The sequence below is a fragment of the Balaenoptera physalus genome, assembly GCF_965194825.1.
Source record: "Balaenoptera physalus genome assembly, chromosome: 1".
In the NCBI taxonomy this organism is placed as follows: Eukaryota; Metazoa; Chordata; class Mammalia; order Artiodactyla; family Balaenopteridae; genus Balaenoptera; species Balaenoptera physalus.
The window spans coordinates 94,604,739-94,625,388 of NC_138882.1; the positions used below are offsets into that span (position 1 = coordinate 94,604,739).

The 20,650-nt window shown below is 44.2% G+C and overlaps 1 long non-coding RNA gene across 4 annotated transcripts; it reads left to right on the forward strand.

Annotated features, from left to right (window-relative positions):
- The first annotated feature begins 204 nt into the window (after positions 1-204).
- LOC309660231 lies at positions 205-17,335 on the forward strand. 4 transcript variants are annotated; one of them, XR_014263289.1, is made up of 3 exons: positions 205-12,243; positions 12,822-15,442; positions 16,471-17,335. It is a non-coding gene; the product is annotated as an uncharacterized lncRNA (long non-coding RNA). The 4 variants fall into 4 exon arrangements; XR_014263290.1 differs by having other exon boundaries at positions 205-9,029; positions 10,913-12,243; positions 12,822-17,335; XR_014263291.1 differs by having other exon boundaries at positions 205-4,117; positions 8,934-12,243; positions 12,822-17,335.
- The last annotated feature ends 3,315 nt before the right edge of the window (positions 17,336-20,650 follow it).

A 20,650-nucleotide genomic window follows, 5' to 3' on the forward strand; every position in this document is an offset into this window, starting at 1 on the left:
GGGTGGAGGGGAAGTATTAACATATTGGAAATGAGATCACATTCGGACAGTCTTCTATGCCATGCCAAAAAATTTACTCTGTGTACAATGATAAAGTTCTGAAGCACTGAAGTGACATGATCACTTTATATATTAAAAAAAAAAATCACCCTGGTCTCAGTGGAGGATAGTTTATCAGGCTGGCCCTTGAGCCTATGCTTTTTATTTTACTTTTTTTTTTTTGGCTGCCTTGGGTCTTCGTCGCTGTGCACGGGCTTTCTCTACTTGAGGCGAGCGGGGGCTACTCTTCGTTGTGGTGCACGGGCTTCTCATTGCTGTGGCTTCTCTTGTTGCAGAGCCCAAGCTATAGGCGCACGGGCTTCAGTAGTTGTGGCACGCAGGCTCAGTAGTTGTTGCTTGAGGGCTCTAGAGTGCATACTCAGTAGTTGTGGTGTACAGGCTTGTTGCTCTGCAGCATGTGAGATCTTCCTGGACCAGGGATCGAACCTGTGTCCCCTGCATTGGCAGGTGGATTCTTAACCACTGTGCCACCAGGGAAGTCCCTGGAGGATAGTTTAGAGAAGAAAGAGATGGAGGTGTGAGTCCAGTTAGTAGGTTGGTGTGCTGGTCCTGGGAATTAATAGGAAGAGGATGAGATGAGGCATTTCCCAGGTAAAACGAAGGTAAAACCCACTAGTACTTGGCAAGGTAGATTCAGAAACCCAGAAATAGGATATGTCCAAGACTACTTAAGGTTTCTTGTAGGTTACATGTAGCCATTGTAGAGTCTGGGAATATAGGAGTGACAGTAGGTCCCAGAAGAATAAGTTCAGTCTTAGCCATGCTGCCTGACTGAAGACCCAGAATCCTTCAATGACAACATCTAATAGAGAGAGGAAAGAGTGGTTGGGATTTAAGGAGAATGATCAGGGCTGGGACGAGGTATCAAAGCCAGAGCGGCTGGGTGGATGGTGAGGGAGACAGAAGCGGCTGGAAAGTGAATCCTGGCAAAGAGGAAAAGGGGCCGTGAAGAAAGCTGAGAAGCAGTGGTCATGGAGGTAAAAGATCAGTTCCTTCCTCTGACCCTTTATTCTACCACGTGTGACATTTACTATCACTTCCTGCTTTTTGGAGGCTATTTGGGGATATGTCTTCCTTAACCAACTGTATTTGCCCTGTGTAGCTCCAGGACCTCACTGAGAACCTTGAACACAGCTGCCATTCAAGACATGTTGAGTAAATTAATGGAAAGAACAAGTAAACAAAGAGGAAACTAGAGAGGAGTGTTGAGCCACAGAGGAGAAACTGGGAAAATGGTCTGCTAGAAAGGTCTTAAGAGGAACATCAGGATCACATAGAAAACTGTGTGGGTGGGGCCAGGAAGGTGCCAATAAAGATGGGGTGAACAACTTACGCCACTCTGGTGGCCATGTGCCCAAATGCAGCCCCTTGCGGTCAACCAGAGCACTGCTGCCTGCAGTTGGGCCACAAGCCAACGCGTTGCCTTCTGACCACACGTGTAGCGAGTATCCTTGTAGGAAGGCTCCCCTGGAAGGGAACTGGTCTCCTTTCGGATCTCTCGACATCGCTAGTTGATTGATTGCCCAAAGAAAGCACAGACTCATTATCACCAAGGAAAATATCCAACTCACCAAGACACTTAAGTTCCCACTTCTGATTTCACCCCTCTGAACGGGATGACCACTAGATTCTCTGTCAATGGGCACATTCACTCACCTGCCATTTCCCCTGCCTTCTCTCCTATTACTGTTTGATGCCTTTCTCACTTTATAGTTATTGGCTGGCACTATAGAACTAGTATGCAAAAGTAGAAGGTTTATATTTGTCAGTTGCCAGCTTTTTACAATGTTGCTTTTTTTTTTTTTTTTTTTTGCAAAAGTTGACTTTTGGTACTTTATCCTTGATTTCTGCCACATTAAAGTCATAGGAGCCAGGGGTGGGCCTGAGGCGTTCAGGGTGGCGTGCTCTGCCCTGGATGAGAAAGAACAAACACCCCATCTTATTTCTCTAGCAAAAGTACAGTGATGTATTAACTTTTTAAACATTCTTCAGTTAGCACTCATCGTCCTAATATGGTGGAGAACATAATAAATATTAAAGCAACATTTTCCAAATACCTCAAATCTCATCCCAAATATATCAATAAGATCAAATACTTTAAATTCCTTCCATCTCTTTTGACTACAAGGATCCCTTGAAACTGCCAAACAATTTAGTGGAGCCTCACAGGAATGTCTGAACTTTAATGAACATTCTGATGCTTGAGAGAACATTATGACCAAAAGCTCTTACGAATTCAGTAACTCTGAATTTGCAATTAATTAATCACACTGTTATAGATTGTCACACTATTGGTCCAAAAAAAATCAACCTCCTGGTTTAGTTTCCTGCCACGTTGACTCTGGATGGAGTGACCTGCTTGGCCAACGGGACATCAATAAACTTGACACAGCAATAGCTTGGTAAGTGCTTGCCCTCTGGGGTTTGCCTTCTTGGAACCTAGCTGCCGTCATGTGAGGGAGCTGGTCTAGCCTCACAAGGGGAAAGAGAGGCCCACCTGTCCCAGCTGAGCTATCAGTCCAGTCACCAGCTGATTGCCGGCTGAATGCAGCCACATGAATGATCCCAGGTAGAACCAGCAGGACAACCCAGGCAACCAACAGAATCATGAGAAATGACAAGATCATTGTTGTTTTTTTTTTTACTTTTTGGGTTATTTATTTATTTGTTTATTTATTTATTTATTTATTTTTGGCTGTGTTGGGTCTTTGTTTCTGTGCGAGGGCTTTCTCTAGTTGCGGCAAGCGGGGGCCACTCTTCATCGCGGTGCGCGGGCCTCTCACTATCGCGGCCTCTCTTGCTGCGGAGCACAGGCTCCAGATGCGCAGGCTCAGTAGTTGTGGCTCACGGGCCCAGTTGCTCCGCGGCATGTGGGATCTTCCCAGACCAGGGCTTGAACCCTTGTCCCCTGCATTGGCAGGCAGATTCTCAACCACTGCGCCGCCAGGGAAGCCCCTTCATTGTTGTTTTAAGCCATTAAGTTTTGGAGTAGTTTGTTATGCAGCCATAGATAATCTAAATACAATGGTATTTACATAATTTGAAATACACTAGTATGTAAATGAGTGAGGTGGTTCATTCATTCATTTAATAAATATTTACCGGTGCCTAGTGAGTACACATTGTCCAGACTGCTCTCAGGGCTGGCTCAGCATAAGGATCCATGGATACTTGATAATAACCCTGTGGCCCCAGAAAGTCTGAAATCACAGGTAGGGAAGGAAGTCCCAAATTAGGATAATATTCTATATAGGGTATTTTCAAAGTTAGGAAAAAAAACAAGAACGGCCTCCGCATCCCCACCCCAGGTCTGTAATGCAAGCCGACCCTTTAATTGTGGTGGTTTGATCACTGGTCTGAAAATAAAGACTTAGTTGTGGTTTTGTATCTGCCTGAGCTAATCATTTTTCTTTGCTCTACCCACCATTATTTGCTGTACTATGAGTTCTGTCAAACAGTTTGTCTTTAACAGTGACTAATCTTGTGTTAACATAGCCCTTTACAGTTTACAAAGTGTTCTTCATTCTACAAAGCACTTTCACATTCATTATCTCATTAAACCTGGGAACAACCCAGGGAAGTTTTTTGCTCCAGGCCCCTTGGAGCAAATGTGCATGTAGAGGGTCAGTGCAAATCTGTCACCACGGTTGGACAAATGGTTTTGAGTGCAGACCTTATGAGTGGTTGGGCATTTTCATAAACTTGTAATAAAGATGAGCTCTCATAAATGACATCATAATACAATTTGAAAGGTGATACTCCTTTATCGATAGTGTTAATGCTTTTCCAATTAGAATTTTAGATCAATTTCTGTTTTGTTCTCTGGAACTTTTAATTAAGACAGAAAAACTTTAACATCTCACATCTTTCACAATATACATTAAAAGTTTGGATTTTCCTCTCTTTGAGGCCCCTTTTCCCCCAGGGATATTTTAGCAAGAAGAATGTGATTCGAAGACTTCCAGATGTTACTTTTCAGATGCGTCTCAACATGCATCTATAAACCATCTGGTGGCAGCAGCAGCTGGACTGGCTCCAACTGTAAATGTACATTCAGGTAAAAGGGTATTAATAGAAGAAATTGAGCTGATGAGTGGTTTGTCAATTAAGTTTGTGGTATTGTTTAATCAGTTGTTGAAATGAGCTCTCAGTTACCAAGACAGGCTTTCAAAATTCTATAGTCGGTTTTCCTTTTTGCTCAAGATGGGTATTCCTTACTTGGATATTCCAAATCCGTGGCTAGGTCAGAAACTATTTGTGTTAGTCTTAGAGTTAACTCTGCTCTATTTAAGTGTTCTGAAGCATCCATAGTATTGCTTTTACAAATATGAAAATACCTTTGCATCCCTATGCCCTTTCCAACCAGTGAAAGAAAGGACTGTCTCTGAAATGTGCTGGGGACAAACAGTTAGTGGGTCTCTGGGGTGCTGGTAAATGTATATCTTGATCATCTGGCTTCTGAGTCAGGAAATTGCTTAAAGCATAAGTGAGTGGCAACATTCCCTAGTTCCTGGAATGAAAGATTATATTCCCTAGCCATTTGACTCTGGGACCTTCAACAGGGTAGGGATCATCTCATGAATTCAGCTCCTTTTTGGGGGAAGTTTTGATGATATGCCAGGGGCTGGGCTGAACTTTTCCTAGCTATAAACTAAGTTTTAACTCTGCGAATTAACAACAGTAACAATAATTAGTAAAAAGTATGAAAATTAATTTTAAACATTTCAGGGAGGATATTCCATCTACATGTAAAAAATTACTTCCAATCACCTCAAAAGTAATTGATTTCCTAATTTAAAGATGGTAATAATAGCAAACATTTATTAAGCATTACTGTGAGCTAGGTATTTTGCTACTTGATTTATGTAGATAATCTCATTTAATTATCACATTGAACCGATGGAGTTCTCTCATTAATCTTAACTGTATAGAAGAGGAAATCAAGGTGCCGGGTATTAAGAAATTTGCCCAAAGTCATAGATCTTGTAAATGATAATTGAACTGGGATTGAACTGAACTAGATTGATCTAAAACCCCACATCCTTAAATATTTAATTATAATGCTACTCAGTTATTACTATTCATTCATTTATTTGTTCATTCATCCAAGAGAAGCTTTTTGAATACTGGGGAGTCACAGTTTAATAATGTTTAATCTCTCCTCTTAAGAAGTTTACAGTCAATGATGAGACCACAAATAAAAGACAGAATGATATGTACAACAGCAGATATATGCAAAGTATGCTATGGGAACACCAAGAAAGGGGGTTTAAATCAGAATAAGAAAGTCTTCTGAGAGCAAAAGTCACGTATGGAGGAGTGTATGATGGTTATAGAGAGAAGAGGGGAAGGGCATAGCAAGAATATTCAGAGGCATGAGACAGCTAGCCATCCCGGAGCCCACCTGGACCTCCTAACCTTATTTCCTGGGTCTCAGAATTTTATTCCTCTTTAAATCTTGAAGCAAAATGGAAGGACTTAAACATGAAGGCAGAGGTGGAGACAGGCTCAAACTGTATGTTAGAAGAAATTATTTGGAAAGCATCATGGAGAGTGGATTTGAGAGGGGTCAGACCAGAGGCAGGAGAGTCTCTAGATGATCCAGGTCACAAGTGATGAAGGCCTGAATTAAAGCAGTGGCAGTGGGAGGTGATAAAGCGGTGGGATCAGCCAGTCTTGAAGACTAGTTGTATTTGGAGGGAAAGGGCAAGGATTGGGTGGTGAGGGAGAGGTACGCCTAGGAGGAGCCAGTAATTCCTGGCTGGAGCAGCTGTGTGAATGGTGGATGCCCTTCTACAAGGCCAGCTTCACAGGGGGAACAGGAGGAGGCTGGGTGGAAAGGTGATGAGTTCAGTTCTGGTCATGGTGGTTTTCAATTTGGGATGGGGCAGTGGATAAGCTAATATTTCATAAAGTGTTTAGAGCAGTACCTGCTACAGAGTATATAAGGATTTGTTGAATAAAAATTGAGTTCTCTGGTAGACAGTTAGTTACCATATATGGTTCTGGAGCTCAAAGAAGAAGTCTGGGCTGGAGACACAGATCTGGCACTCATCAGAATAAAAATGGTAGTGGTCACCACGGGCCTTCCCGAGGGTGTCCAAGGGTGTGTACAGCCTGAGCAGAGGAGACTGAGGGGGAACGGATAGAGAGGCATGAGAGGAAACAGGAATAAGTGGTGTTCAGAGGCAAGGCAAGAGGAGACTGCAAGAAAAAGAAAGTAATTAATATTATCAATGACTCACAAAGTCAAGATAAGATATAGACTGAACATTGTCCATTGGATTTAACTGTATGGACATCAGTGATCATAATGAGAACATTTTGGTGAAGGGAGGTTGGGCAGCAGTAAGGAATGAGTAAAAGGTGACAAACGGATGCAGCTAAGATAACTTCCTCCCAGAGTTAAATGTGGAATGATAGAGAAAAAGGGCAAGATTTGGAGGTAGATATGAGATTGAGGAAGGTTGGTTGGTTTGTGTTTTTAAGATAGAAGAGTTTTGAGCCTCTTCTTGGCTGAGCAGGGTGAGAGGGAGAGGAGGGACTGATGGAACATGAAGGAAGAAAGAGATGGTCCCAGAGTTCAGAGGAGAGATGAGCTATGGATGGCAGAGGAGGACCACAGGAAAGGGAGATGGATGCAGACGAGCAAGTGGTAGGGCTGGAGGAGAAACATGTCCACCCAATTCAAAGTCTCTTGCTCAGTTCTTATCTCTGTGAAAGTATTGATAGTTCGGCACCGAATACTATTACCACTCCTTCCTTGCAGGCAATGTCTTCACTTGCTTGTGTTATACAGGGATGGGTTGGTTTACCTCTTCCCTCTCAGGATGAGTCTTTTCTGTCTTCTACTCAGGTGCTTCTTTTTACCTCCCAGCCCTTGGGTGTCCCCTGAGGAGTCATCCTTGGTGCTGTTTTCCTATATCTCAACATTCTCTCTCTGCACAGTGATATCTATGCTTCTAGAGTCACCTGCCACCTGCCAGCTGATGTCTCTACCCGAATCTCCCCTCCTCAGGTCACTTCTCCTCACCAAGCCATTTTATGCACTTATGCACCACTGCAAGACTGATACATTTCAGGAGTTCTGATCTGGTCCTTTCCTTGCTCAGAAACCATTGATGACCAAATCCCAACCAACCCTTCCAACCCTACTTCCTATCACTTGGAGATTCTGCCTGACTCACTCATCAGTAGAGGGTTCTTTGTTCCTGACACCCCTGTGACTCTCAGCATCCTTGTTTTTAGTGTATTTTATCATAATAAAGTATTAAAGTCATGAGAGGCAATCAATCTAGCAGGAGAGACTGGATTGCCTCCTTTAAGCTATCTGGAGATAGCATAGATCTAGGAGATGTGGGGCTTGGCTGCAGAGGTAAAGAATGAGGCAATAACGTGGAGCCAAGACCATGGGGATAAAGAGTAGAACAGCAAGGAGGAAGACCCAAGGGGAAAGAGCTCCCCTGCACCCTTGCAAAGTACAGTAAGCCTTACTTCTGACTCAAGGGGGACAGCAAAGCAATGCTTGTTCTGACCTCTGGACCCCTGAGGGTATCCACGGTTGACAACAATTGGGTCCTTTTGTATGTATTTTCCACCACTGTGGGTAGTATCAGTAGGGCTAGCCCACCCTCTATTTAAAGTAAATGGCTCACTGTTCCTTGTACACACCACTCCAGACTTTCCCTCCTCTATGTCCTCACTCATGCTGTTCCCTTTGCCAGACACCCTTCACACACTTCTCCACATCTGCCAATCCAGTCTTCAAGAGCTGACTCAGATGCCATCTAATGAATGAATATTCCTATCATCTCCCTAGGGTAGCAATTACTCCCTTCCCTGAACTTCTATTTTGGTCAAAGTCACCTAGAGGTACATTTTTTTTTCAGAACCAACGGTTGTTCCTGAAGAACCAGGAATGTTCTTTATTCCTTAGCACCAGAGGAGCAAATGGAACTGGGGAATGGAAAGAGAATAGCCAACTCTCCTCCTCCCCGCCCCTCCTCCCCTTCACCCCCATACCTTGCTAATCTCAAAGGAGAGCACTCTACCATAAAAACATGGAGGTCTGGCTGATCACCATCTTAGCCCTGGAATCAAATTTAGCATCATGATTGGGATTGACATATATATGCTAATATGTATAAAATAGATAACTAATGAGAACCTGCTGTACAGCACAGGGAACTCTACGTAGCGCTCTGTGTGACCTAAATGGGAAGGAAATCCCAAAACGAGGGGATATATGTATATACATGGCTGATTCACTTCACTGTACAGTAGAAACTAATACAACATTGTAAAACAACTATACCCTAATTTAAAAAAAATTAGCATCACAGGAGACAGAAAGTGTGTGTGTGTGGCAGGCAAGCTGGGAGTGGGGGTGGGTGGAAAGCAGTCTGTTTTAGATTTTTAAAAATTTAAGAGACATAACAACCAAATGCATCTTTGATTGGATACCTATTCCAAAAAAAGTTACAAGATCTATTTTGGAAATAATTTGGGAAAATTTGACATAAAGTCGGTATTAGATGATATTAGGAAATTGTTAATTTGGTTAGTGTATAATGTTAATTTAGTTATGAAAGAATGACTTCTCTTGGAAATGCCTGTTGAAATATTTTGGGATGAAGAGTCATTTTCTCTGCAGTAGTTCAGCAAATATATATATATATACATATACACACATATATAACATAATATGTAAAATATATAATATGTATAATATATAATATGGCAAAATGCTAACTAGGTGGTAGATTGTTCATTATATTGTTCTTTTCACTCTTCTGCAGACGTAAAATTTTTCATAATAAAAAAAATTAAGTAAAAGAGTAGAGGTAAAATGTGACACCAGACTTCTTGGCCAGCTAGAGAGAAGAAACCAGGACTAGGATTGACCGAACCGCACCATCATGCTGAGAGAGAAGTGGTCTCAGGTCTGGGTGCAGAGCTCCTCACTGGAGGTAATGATATTTCTTTCACCTCAATGGTGAGAAGGGAAAATGAAAGGGGACACCTTTATTCTTTCATTAAAGAAATTCATTTAACATTTGGTAAAAATCCTACTCTGTTCCAAGTACATTCACAGATGCCAATTTATGTAATTCTCACAATAATTTTGTGAGGCAATTTTTGTCCTTATTACTTTCATTTTTATAGGTGAGGAAAACAAACCCCAAATTCAGTGATTTTATTTAGATCCCAGAACCAATACATAGCAGAGCAAGAATGTGACCCCTGTTCTGCAGATTCCAAGTCTTATGTCATTCTAAGATCCTTTCATTGTCTTTTCCTGGGGAATAAAGGCCAAAGCCCTTGGGACAGAGCCATTAAGCCCATGGAGCTTGTCTTGGGTGGATTTGGGGGAAAACAGAGAGGCCCCTATTTGGGTTAGCCCTAGTATCCTTTGGGTATGATACTTCGCAAAAATAGACCATTGGGCCTATCTTAAGGACCACAGTATTTCCTGGTTTCATCCCAACAGCCCCTGAAATTGCGAGTTTGCTAACTGCGGTGTAGAGAAATGTTTGCTGATCCCTTGTCTAGCCATCAGGACAGCATGTATCACATAGGGACTTCTGTGGTTGCACCGAGGGAGTCCTATTAGTGCTCTCCAAAAGCAGCAAGGAAATCCAGCTGCCTTTGGGAGTCAGGTTCTAATGAAGGAGAGATTTCTGAGTCACAGCAGACAGTAGACGCTCAACCACATCAAGGAAGAAACAGACACAGGCAGAGGTCGAATTGCAGTACTGGGGAATGCTGACTGATTAGGCAACCGCAGGGCGCGATGTTCCGATCTCCTGGGCTGGAGCAAAGCGGAAGCGTGAGGCTGGAAGGTGAGCTGAAGCAGGCAGGGAGGCACAAATTGTCAGGATCTGTGAACATCTGGGGACGCTTAATCGGGAGGAAATGTAGACCTCCCACACAGTAGCACATTTATGAGCTCTGATTATACACTAAGGTACAGAAAAAAATAACAGAAACTAGTGCGCTGGTAAATAATACCCCTCCTTGATGCATAAAACCTGCAGCTTTCTTGAATCTTTCCCTTTCACCACGTTTAAAAGGCAAATGATGCCAAGTGTATCAGCGTGACAGGAAGGGGGCTGAGCTCCTGTTTAACACTGACCGCTCCTGGGAGGCCGTGCCAGGTAGGAGCCTCCTGAGCCACTAAGGGAACTGGTGGCCCCAAGATTCCTCTGGGAAACCTGAAAATATGTCACTCAGGTCTTTAAGTCTCAGAACCAGTGCAGGAGTTGGGAGGCAGGGAGGGGCTGGAGGGTAAGGGATGAGGGCCTCACTCACTCACTTATTCACTCACTCATTCATTCATTCATTCGGTATAATGTTTAAAATGTGTGCTCTGGCGTCAGCACATCTGGATTTAAATACCAGCCCCACAGCTTGAGAGCTCTGTGAACTCCAGCCAGTAACTTAGTCTCTTTAAGGCTTTGTTTTCCTCATCTTACACAAAGGGGTCCTGTTATGAGGAATAAAATGCATGGTAATACGATAATGCCCCCACTGGGCAGGCACATGGTGGGTGATCCATCGATGTATGCTATAATCGTTATTGAATCTTTTGATAAATACGTAATGAGAGGTGGGCTAGTTTCTGAGGGAACAGAGATGGTGACTTAGGGGGCATAATTTTACCCCCACTTGTGGAATGAGACTTTGGCCAAATTTTTCTTCCAGGCTTCGGTTCTCCTTCCCTTCTATTTCCATTTTCCCCACTTTCCCATGTATGGAAAACTTAATGGATGTGTTAGGGGAGACACTGACCAAAACCACGCTCCCTGGCCAGCCCCAATAGTAACCACTTGCATGAATTCTCTTACAACAGAAGTTGCTGGTAAGGAACGTGGAACTAAAAAGCTACCACCAACCAGAAGAATTCAGGAAAGGTCAAAGGAGAGAGGAGACGCCAGTCCATGTGTCCTACCAACCTCCCAGAATCCTCCTCGCTGGAATCCATCTTGGCTGAGCAATGCACGCCACCAGGAAGGAGCCTGTGTCAGAATGATTGGCCAGAGATAACCCGGAAACTAACCCCATCACCATAAAACCCGAGACTGTGAGCCACGTGGCAGAGCAGTCCTCCTGGGTTCCCTTACCCTCCTGCCCTCCGCCCGGGCGCCCCTTCCCAATAAAGTCTCCTGCTTTGTCAGCACGTGTGTCTTTTCGGACAATTCATTTCCAAGTGTTAGACAAGAGCCCACTCTCGGGACCTGGAAGGGGTCTCCCTTCCTGCAACAGATGGAACAAGGGAGAAAGTGGGCTCTGTGGTCAGAGAGGTGATGAGAAAATGAGAACATTCTAGAATCCTCTCTGTGCCTGGCACACAGTAGGGACTTGGTAGTTGAATCATGTGCCTCCAAATTCTCAGAAGGAGAATGGAAATTTTAATCCAATATTCCCGGTGTTTTTAATTAAAATGGAGTCATTCGTTTGGAATTCAGGGGTTGCAGACTGGACCAATGGATCAGGTCTGGTGCAGTGAAAAGTTTTGTTTGGCAAGTTTTAAAATTGGAAAATTTCACATGAAAACCTGGATTTCTGGCTTCTCATGGAAAATGTGAAGATCTGCAACCCTGAGTCTGCATTCCCATGTGGAGAGGGAGTGGGTGGAGGCTGCCACCATTCCGGGGAACCCTCCTGCCCTCTCCCCTGTGGCACCACCACCCCTATCCTATTACAGCCTCCCTCAGCTGGGGCACTACCTGTTTACACACTTTCCAAGTGAGCCACGACTTCATTTGCTCGTCTTGGCCACGCTTGAGGTGATCACAGTGAGGAGAGCAGAGCTCAGAGGACTCCAGGTGCAGCCCTTTCTCAAACCCACGCTCTCCCCCTGCGCTCCTTCCGGTGCTCGGGCTTCCAAATCCCATGACTGATCTTTCTCTTTCCATGCAGATATGTTGGCCCCTTCTCAACACCGCCCTTTCCTTATGATTACTCCCCCTCCAGGCAACAAGAAAACGACTGAATGACAATTACTGTGACATCTGATACAAGGGCAATTTCCCTCTGGTTAGCCAACCCCGGGATGGAACAAAACTGCACATTCTTTGCATACCTTTAGCGTGACTGAGGGTGATCCTGTAGTGAAGGCTTTGCTGATTCCGAGATCAGGACATTCAAAAGTGAAGGCACAGGGGGCTCAAACATCATAGAGTACGGTGGCTTTCAAGCCCACTTCGTTCTTTTTATACTTGCGTTCCTTTCATTGTACTTTTATTTATTTATTTTATTGTTATTATTTTTTTTATAATGAAGCTGCTTTTCTTTCTTTTTTTTTTTTAATTTAGGGAAGGCTCTTATTTATTTATTTATTTTGGGCTGTGTTGGGTCTTCGTTTCTGTGCGAGGACTTTCTCTCTAGTTGCGGCAAGCGGGGGCCACTCTTCATCGCGGTGCGCGGGCCTCTTCACTATCGCGGCCTCTCTTGTTGCGGAGCACGGGCTCCAGACGCGCAGGCTCAGTAGTTGTGGCTCACGGGCCTAGTTGCTCCGCGGCATGTGGGATCTTCCCAGACCAGGGCTCGAACCCGTGTCCCCTGCATTCGCAGGCAGATTCTCAACCACTGCGCCACCAGGGAAGCCCTATTTATTTATTTTTTTACCAAGTGAACTCTTACATGGGGCCTGATCAAACCAGAGCTTCACCTGGCAGTACCTTCTTGGATTCCTGGGGGCACAGAGATCGCAGATCGAAAAACACTGGTCTAATCACACCGTCTCTTTTACAAATCAGGAGGCAGAGGCCTGGAGTGGGACAGCGGCCTGTCCAAGCTCACGGAGGGAGGAGCTGGCAGAGTGGATTCAGAGACGCCTCATGCCGGGTCTGGCACGCTTTGCCCCGCAGCGGCTGTCCTCAGGGCAGCTCCCACAGCAGCAGCACTAACAGCTGGACCCCTGGGTGTCACTCCTGCTGAACCAGAGCCTTCACCTTACAGCACTCAAGTGGGATCTCCGTCTAGCTGAGTGACGGCACTTCGGGAAGTGTCACTGAGTTTCTGAGTTTGGGGTTCGTACAGTCTGAAAGCTGCTGCCTCCCCGGAGCAGCCAGCCCCCCAGATGGCCCTAGTGACCCTGCGTCCTGGTGTTCACACCCTTGTGCAGTGCCCACCCACACTCTGCTAGCTTGGTCTTTGGCCCAGTGGAATATGGCAGAAGTGACGGGTGTCACGTCTCAGATTAGGTTAAAAAGACACAGCAGCTGGCATTTCTCTTTCTCTCTCTGTCTTCTGTCTCTCTCATCACTCACTCTGGGAAGAAGCTCTGTTGAGAGTAGCCCTATGAAGAGTCTCATGGTGAGGCACTGAAGTCCACTGCCCAACGGCCACTGGAGGGCGCTCCAAAGCATGTCCTGCAGCCGTAGTCATGGGTGCAGGGACTGCTGCCCTGGCTGACAGACAGAGTGACAGAAACCCTACAAGAAAATATGAGCCAGAACCCCCCAGCTCTGCTCCCAGATTCCCGACCCCCAGAAGCTCTGATATAGCCAAAGTCTGTTGTCTTAAGCGGCTGAGTTGTGATGTGATTTGCTACCCAGCCCTAGATAACCTTTACACAGCAGCACTGCAGTGATGTGGGGTGATGGGCATCCTTAGGAAGACTTCCAAATCCAGGCAAAAACGTAAATGTCTGGCTTCCTATAGCTTCAATTATCCTGACGACGTGAATCAAAGCCAGAATTAGAGTGTTATTTCATTAGTTTTAACCAAAATATATATATTTGTGGGATTTGGGAGGAGGTTTAAAAAATGAACTACACGTGGAACTAAAGACGGAGGTTTTTTTAAAAACTGAGGTATATTTCTTATAACAGAAAATTCATCCTTTTTTAAATAAATTTTTATTGGAGTATAGTTGATCTACAATGTTGTGTTAGTTTCAGGAGTACAGCAAAGTGAATCAGTTATACACATACATATATCCACTCTTTTTAAGTTTCTTTTCCCATATAGGCCATTACAAAGTACTGAGTAGAGTTCCCCATGCTATATAGTAGGTTCTTATTAGTTATCTATTTTATATATAGTGGTGTGTATATGTCAGTCCCAATCTCCCATTTATCCCTCCCCCCACCCCCACCAGTAACCATAAGTTTGTTTTCTGCATCTGTGACTCTATTTCGGTTTTGTAAATAATTTCATTTGTATTATTTTTTCAGATTCCACATATAAGCAATATCATGTGATAAAATTTATCCCTTTAAAGTATACAATCTTTATTGTCGTTTTTATTGTACTCACTGTGCTGTGCAACCATCACCTTTATCTAACTCTAGAACAATTTCATCACTCCAAAAATACGACTCTTATTTGTTCTTCCCATTTCCTGACAACCACTAATCTACTGTCTGTCTCTATGGCTTTGCCGATTCTGGACATTTCATAGAAACGGAATCATACAGTGTGTCCTTTTTTATTTGGCTTCTTTCACTAAGCACAATGTTTTCAAAGTTCATCCATGTTCTATCATGTATCAGTACTTCATTCCTTTTTATTGTTGAATAATATTTCATTGTATGGATATACCACATTTTATTTATCCATTGATCGGCTGATGGGCATTTGGGCTGTTTCCACTTTCTGACTACTCTGCATAATGTTGCCATAAATGTGTGTGTGTTTACACATTTTTGCATGAACATATATTTTTAGTTCTTTTGGGTATATACCTAAGAGTGGAATTGTAAGATCATATGGTAACTCTATGTTTAAGTTTTTGAGGAACTGCCAAACTGTTTTCCACAGTGGCTGCACCATTTTACATTCAAGTGGGTATTTTTAACCTAGTAAACAGTCTAATGACTATACAAAAAGGGAACTTCAAAATATGCATAAAATTGAGACATTTTATGTCTCAATTTTATAGAGAAATTTATTTCATTATATTTGAGTCTCTGCTTCTGACTTTTCATTATTTAGCATTTCATTTGGCATTGCACAGACTCAGGACTAGCGGTTATAGTTGAGACTGCTAGTTGTACCCTGACATCCATTCTTCCTTCTAAGTAATTGAACCCTTGGTTTTAAGCTGGTACTTCATAAAGGGGAGAATTCTCAGCTTCCTATGCAGATAAGTATATCCATTGACTAAGTTCTGATAAATGAGATGTAATCAGAAGTTTGGTATGTGACTTCCAAGAAATACCCTCACAGGGAGGAGACATGTCCTTTTTCCTCTTCCCCTCTTCGGCTAGCTGGAATGCAGATGCAATGGCTGAGCTCAAGCTGACAGTTTTGGACCAGGAGGTGGTGGCTCTGTGCTAAGGAAGGCAAAGCAAGAAAATAGAAGATGCCTGTGTGCTTGACGTGGCAGAACCCTAAACTAGTCATGGATTGACCATCTTCAGACTTTTTAAATGTGAGTTAAAAATAAATTGTTATCTTATTTAAACTATTGCTATTCGGTGTTTCTGGTTATATACAGCTGAACTTAAACCTGAAAAACCAAGTGCTTAAGAGTAGTGATTAAAAGTACAGTCTTTGGAGACTAACAGACCTGAATTCAAATCCTTGAAAGTTTTCTCTTCCTCACTTCCCCGATCCAATTATAGTCAATACCTATAATTTTACCTCTTTACTCTCTCTCAGTTTTTTTCCATCTCCAACATTGCCTCCAAGCCACCATTGTCTTTCTCTTAGACTTCTAAAATAGCCAACAATGGTCATCCATCTCCACTCTTGCCACTCTTCAACGTGTTCTCCATACAGCACTCAGTGTGATCTTCTTAAACTATAATTTAGGTCCTGTCACTTTGCTTAAAACTCATCAATAGCTTTCCATTGATCTTAGGATAAAGACTAAAATCCTCAAAGGCCTTGCGGGTTCTGACCTCTTTCTTCTTCAGGCTCTTCTGGACCCATGCACCTCTCTTTCTGTTCACCTCGGCCTCACTGACCTTCTTTCGATTCCTTGACTAGGTCATGCTGAATCCCACCACAAGCTTTGCACATAAGCCTGCTCCTTTCCGGGGTGATGAAACCAGGGTGATGTGCTGGGGTACTGCCAACAGCACACAGGACAGTAGACAGAGGCTCTGCACTTAGCAGCACCCCAATCCTAAGACAAGCCATGTGAAGATGGGCCCCATGAGGTCTCCATGCCCTAGTCTCTTGGGATCCAAGCCAGGCCTGTGCTGGGCCAAAGGAGAGAGTCTACTGATAAAGGTGGTCATGCAGGAGTTCATCCCACCAGGGCTTGGCCTCTGCCCCCGTGAGCAGCACTTGCCCCCTGTGCTGGGGGCCTATTTGAGGGCCATTCTTGTCGCCTCCCCTAATCAAAGTTCATTCAGTCCCAACATTCACAGTCTTCCCCCGTGCCCTCCCCTGGATCCTACCAGAAGCAGTAATAAATTACACCAGAGCTCTCTCTTCCCTACGTCTTTCTAGGTCATTTCCTGGAGGGATGAGAGGAAGGCAGGTGATGAGTAGCAGACCTAGAAGACACAGGGGTGCTCTGCTGCTGGGACATAACCAGGAGCCGCCTTGCCTTGCCCGCCACTGAGCCAGAAGCATCCTCCTGGCCCTGTCAGCATGACTGGAGACATAATTTGAAGACTCCTCGTTAAAAAATTATTAAACATTTCAAGATGGTGACAGCAGAGCTTTGAACCAAGCACAGGGCCCTTTTGAGCACAAGGTTCTGCGAGACTATACAGGTCACACACCCAGGAAGTCAGTTCTGCCTTGCAAGTCCATGATGTTACGACAGCTGCCAAGTGAGACTGCCAGAGAGACTCTGAGTGAGCAGGAGAGTCTCCTGGGCCCATGTTTATGCTTGAGATGACAACAGAAGGAGGAGTGAAGGTGGAGGGTTGGATAGTCATGGGCAAAACTTTGTGGAAGGCAGAGCCTGAGTGTCTGCATGCCCAGGATTGAGCCTGTTATACATGTCACCTCCTCATGTTGGTGGCCTGTCCTCATGGACGTCCCCATTTATCATGATGGGGTGGGGAGAACACAAGTTCTGCTGCTTGCTGGCTGGGTGAGACTGTAACACCCATGAGATTTCCCTCTTCTGCTTGGATTTTTGATATCTGTGATCTCTCTTTATCCCAGCTGAAATTACGCTTCTCCATAGGAGCAGGGCTCTGAGAATTCCACACTTAAGGGGCAAACCAAACAACAGGCATATTTATTACCATGGATGGGCTATTGGGTACCTGATCGTTGGACTGGGAATGTTGTATACCCACTCACCCGTACACTGCTTTCCCCAGCAAACACATAGATCTCTCTCTCTCTCTCACACACACACACACACACACACACACACACACACACACACACGACTTACCTTTACCCAAGTCTCTTTTGGAGACAGGTTACAAGTCCATTTAAAAAAGTGAGGTCATGCTATGCTCTGAATGTTTATGTCCCCTAAAATTCATATTAGAAATGCTAACCCCCCAAGTGATGGTATTTAGAGGTGGGGTCTTTGGGAGGTGATTAGGTCATGAGGGAGGAGCCCTCATGAACAAGATTAGTGCCCTTATGTAAGAGACCCCAGGGAGCTCTCTTGCCCTCTTTCTGCCATGTGAGGAGACAAGATGTCAGTCTGCAACCTGGAAGGAAGCCCAAGGCCTGAACCTGATCTTGGGCCTTGAGCCTCTGGAACTGTGAGAAATAAATATCTCTTGTTTATAAGCCACCCAGTGTGTGGTGTTTTGCTATAGCAGCCTGAATGGGATTATAGAGGTCAGAGGGTGATGTGGGGTATACAGTGCTCCTCCTCCCTGGGATACCTCTCTCCTCACTCACTCCCACCAAATCTTTGTGAAATTCTACCATCCCTCCCAAAAAGAAAACTAACAAAATGAAACCAACCAAAAGCTCAACGCAGCCTCCCTCACATTCCCCCATCCAAGGGGTGGCTGTGGCCTTTTCAAAGGAGTCCATATGATTTGGGGTCAGCCCCAAAATGAAACTTGTGTTTGTATTGAGGGATTGTAATCCTCCAGAAACACTTTGAGAGAACTGAGGATGTGAGAGGGCTATACCCATGTGGAATATTTACAAGACATCATTTCACATGGTCCACAATTTTCAAGATATAACAAAAATCAAACACTCAATTATTGGTCACAGCACAATAGTAAAGAAAAGAGGCCCACTAGCTTCCCAAACAAAGATCGTATTCAGCTTCCCGATCACACATGTTGAAATCTCCATTCCCTCATAACACTTGAAGCTGCTTCAGCCCATTATGGGGCCAGGGATCACTCCCTCTGGAGGCTTAGACAAACAGCCAAGTTCCTTAGGTGAGGGTAATCATCGGATTTGTTTCCCTACCAGATGGTTTCCAACCACCTAGATGTCATCCCTCCCAGCTCCAGGCCTGCAGCTGGAGTGACCACTCTTGCAGCCAATTTCACTTTGTCTCTTGTGAGCCTCACCCTTGGCAAGTCTTCCCAAGAAAAGTGAAACTTGATGATGGAATTTAAAGTCTTTAGAAATGGGAAATCAAGTTAGGAAGCACATAACAAGTGCTGGGTAACAGGAATGGATGAATGAATGAATGAATGAATGAATCTAACGCATGACCCAACAACTTCACTAATAAGGGGAAAAAAAAACTACATTTCAGGGTTTTTCATGTTTGTTCCTCAGCACACCTATTGGAGCATCAACTGACGGGTTTGTTAACAGTGCAAATTTCTGGGTCCTACCCCAGACCCACTGGATCAGAATCTTTGGGAGAATTTGCTGGATCCGGCATTGCTAGCAAACTCCTCAGGGAGTTTCGTGGGTTTACAGAGTTGGACTAGCAGTGTGCCACAGGCACTGTAGCCTCGAGAATTCTGGACCAAATACTGTCAGGGAGTTCTGCCATCATGATTAATATCAAGCGGTTCCTTTTCTTGAATAGCGGTCTGGGGAAATATTAACAGATACTCACTTTGGTTTGTGGGCTGAGCTAAAGCAAAGAAAAGCCTAGAAGAGCCAAAGGACTCATAAAAGTGCATGAAATATGCTACTTTGCATCTCCTCAGTGAAAGAGAGCTCAGCGCCACTATGACCCAGAGAAAAACAGATGATGTTTAACAATGCATTAAAATGATGCCTGGTTCCTAGTAATTTCACAGGGAGCCCCGAATTTCACTTCACGCAGACAGCAAGCAGAGTGGGGAAAAAAAGAGGTGCTAGTGGCTCCGGAGCACTCTGATCTCAGAAAAAGACAGGAGGGTTTTCCTTGAACAATTACTCTCTTGCAAATACCAACGGCCAGCTACAGAGCTGACGTCTAGACTCAACAGAATGTCGCTATCAGTGGAAAGGTCTGTAAGGAATAAACCCCTGTGACGTTACACAGTTCAGTTGCATTCAGTAGAGCTTGCTTCCCATAATTTACCTTCTTGAATAAAAATTCGTCGCTGCTCCACAAAGGGACCATCTGTAAGGAGTTCCCAGAATCTCAAAGGAATTTCCATGCTGACCAGTGTCCTCCCTTTATTCAGAAGCTTTGGGGACACAAATTGCAAGTTCTTACTTGTTAGACAGAAAAAAAGCACTGATTCCTTAACTGCTAGGGAGCAGAATATTGTGGAGTTTCATAAAGTCATAAAGTTTCTACTGAAGACTCTCTCACCTGTTCTTTGCACTGCCAATTAATTCTCCATCACCCCTTCCACTCCCGCACCTCGACCCTACCCTTTCTTCTGTGGACTTCTCACTTTGGACAAAATTGGGAAATAAGTGAGCTTCGTCTGCAGAGCTCCTCTCTTGCTCCCACTCCCCTGCCTCTCCCCAGGGCTGGAAACCCTCATCTCTCCCTCCATTTTTGGCCTCCATCCCTAGCAGGGGCCTGCCCAGAGCCTGAGCCTGGGCTCATCCTGAGAGGCTCACAGCCTCTTCCATACTGCTCTCCACCAGATTTCATGAAGACAGAGTCTAACTGTTAGTGACTGAGGCTGGCTTACCATCCTCTTTACATGGATGACTTCTAAATCACCCACTACCCTGGCTGTCAGTCTTCATCTCAGCAACTCAACTACTCATGCCAACAGGTGATCTTGAAAATGGGGCCAAGTTAAACCAGCCTCCTCCTTTCCTAGGAACATCCTCCTGATTCCACTCTTGGCTACTGGAGACAATGTGAAGCAGGGGGATTTGATCTTTGGACCCTGTCTTCCATAATCTTCTCTTCATACTCCCCTCCTCCGAGCTCTTTTTTTTTAATTTTTAATTTAATTTTATTTATTTTTTTATACAGCAGGTTCTTATTAGTCATCAATTTTATACACATTAGTGTATACATGTCAATCCCAATCTCCCAATTCACCACACCACCACCCCCACCCCCCTGCGGCTTTCCCCCCTTGGTGCCCATACGTTTGTTCTCTACATCTGTGTCTCAACTTCTGCCCTGCAAACCGGTTCACCTGTACCATTTTTCTAGGTTCCACATATGTGTGTTAATATACGATATTTGTTTTTCTCTTTCTGACTTACTTCACTCTGTATGACAGGCTCTAGGTCCATCCACCTCACTACAAATATCTCAATTTCGTTTCTTTTTATGGCTGAGTAATATTTCATTGTATATATGTACCACATCTTCTTTATCCAT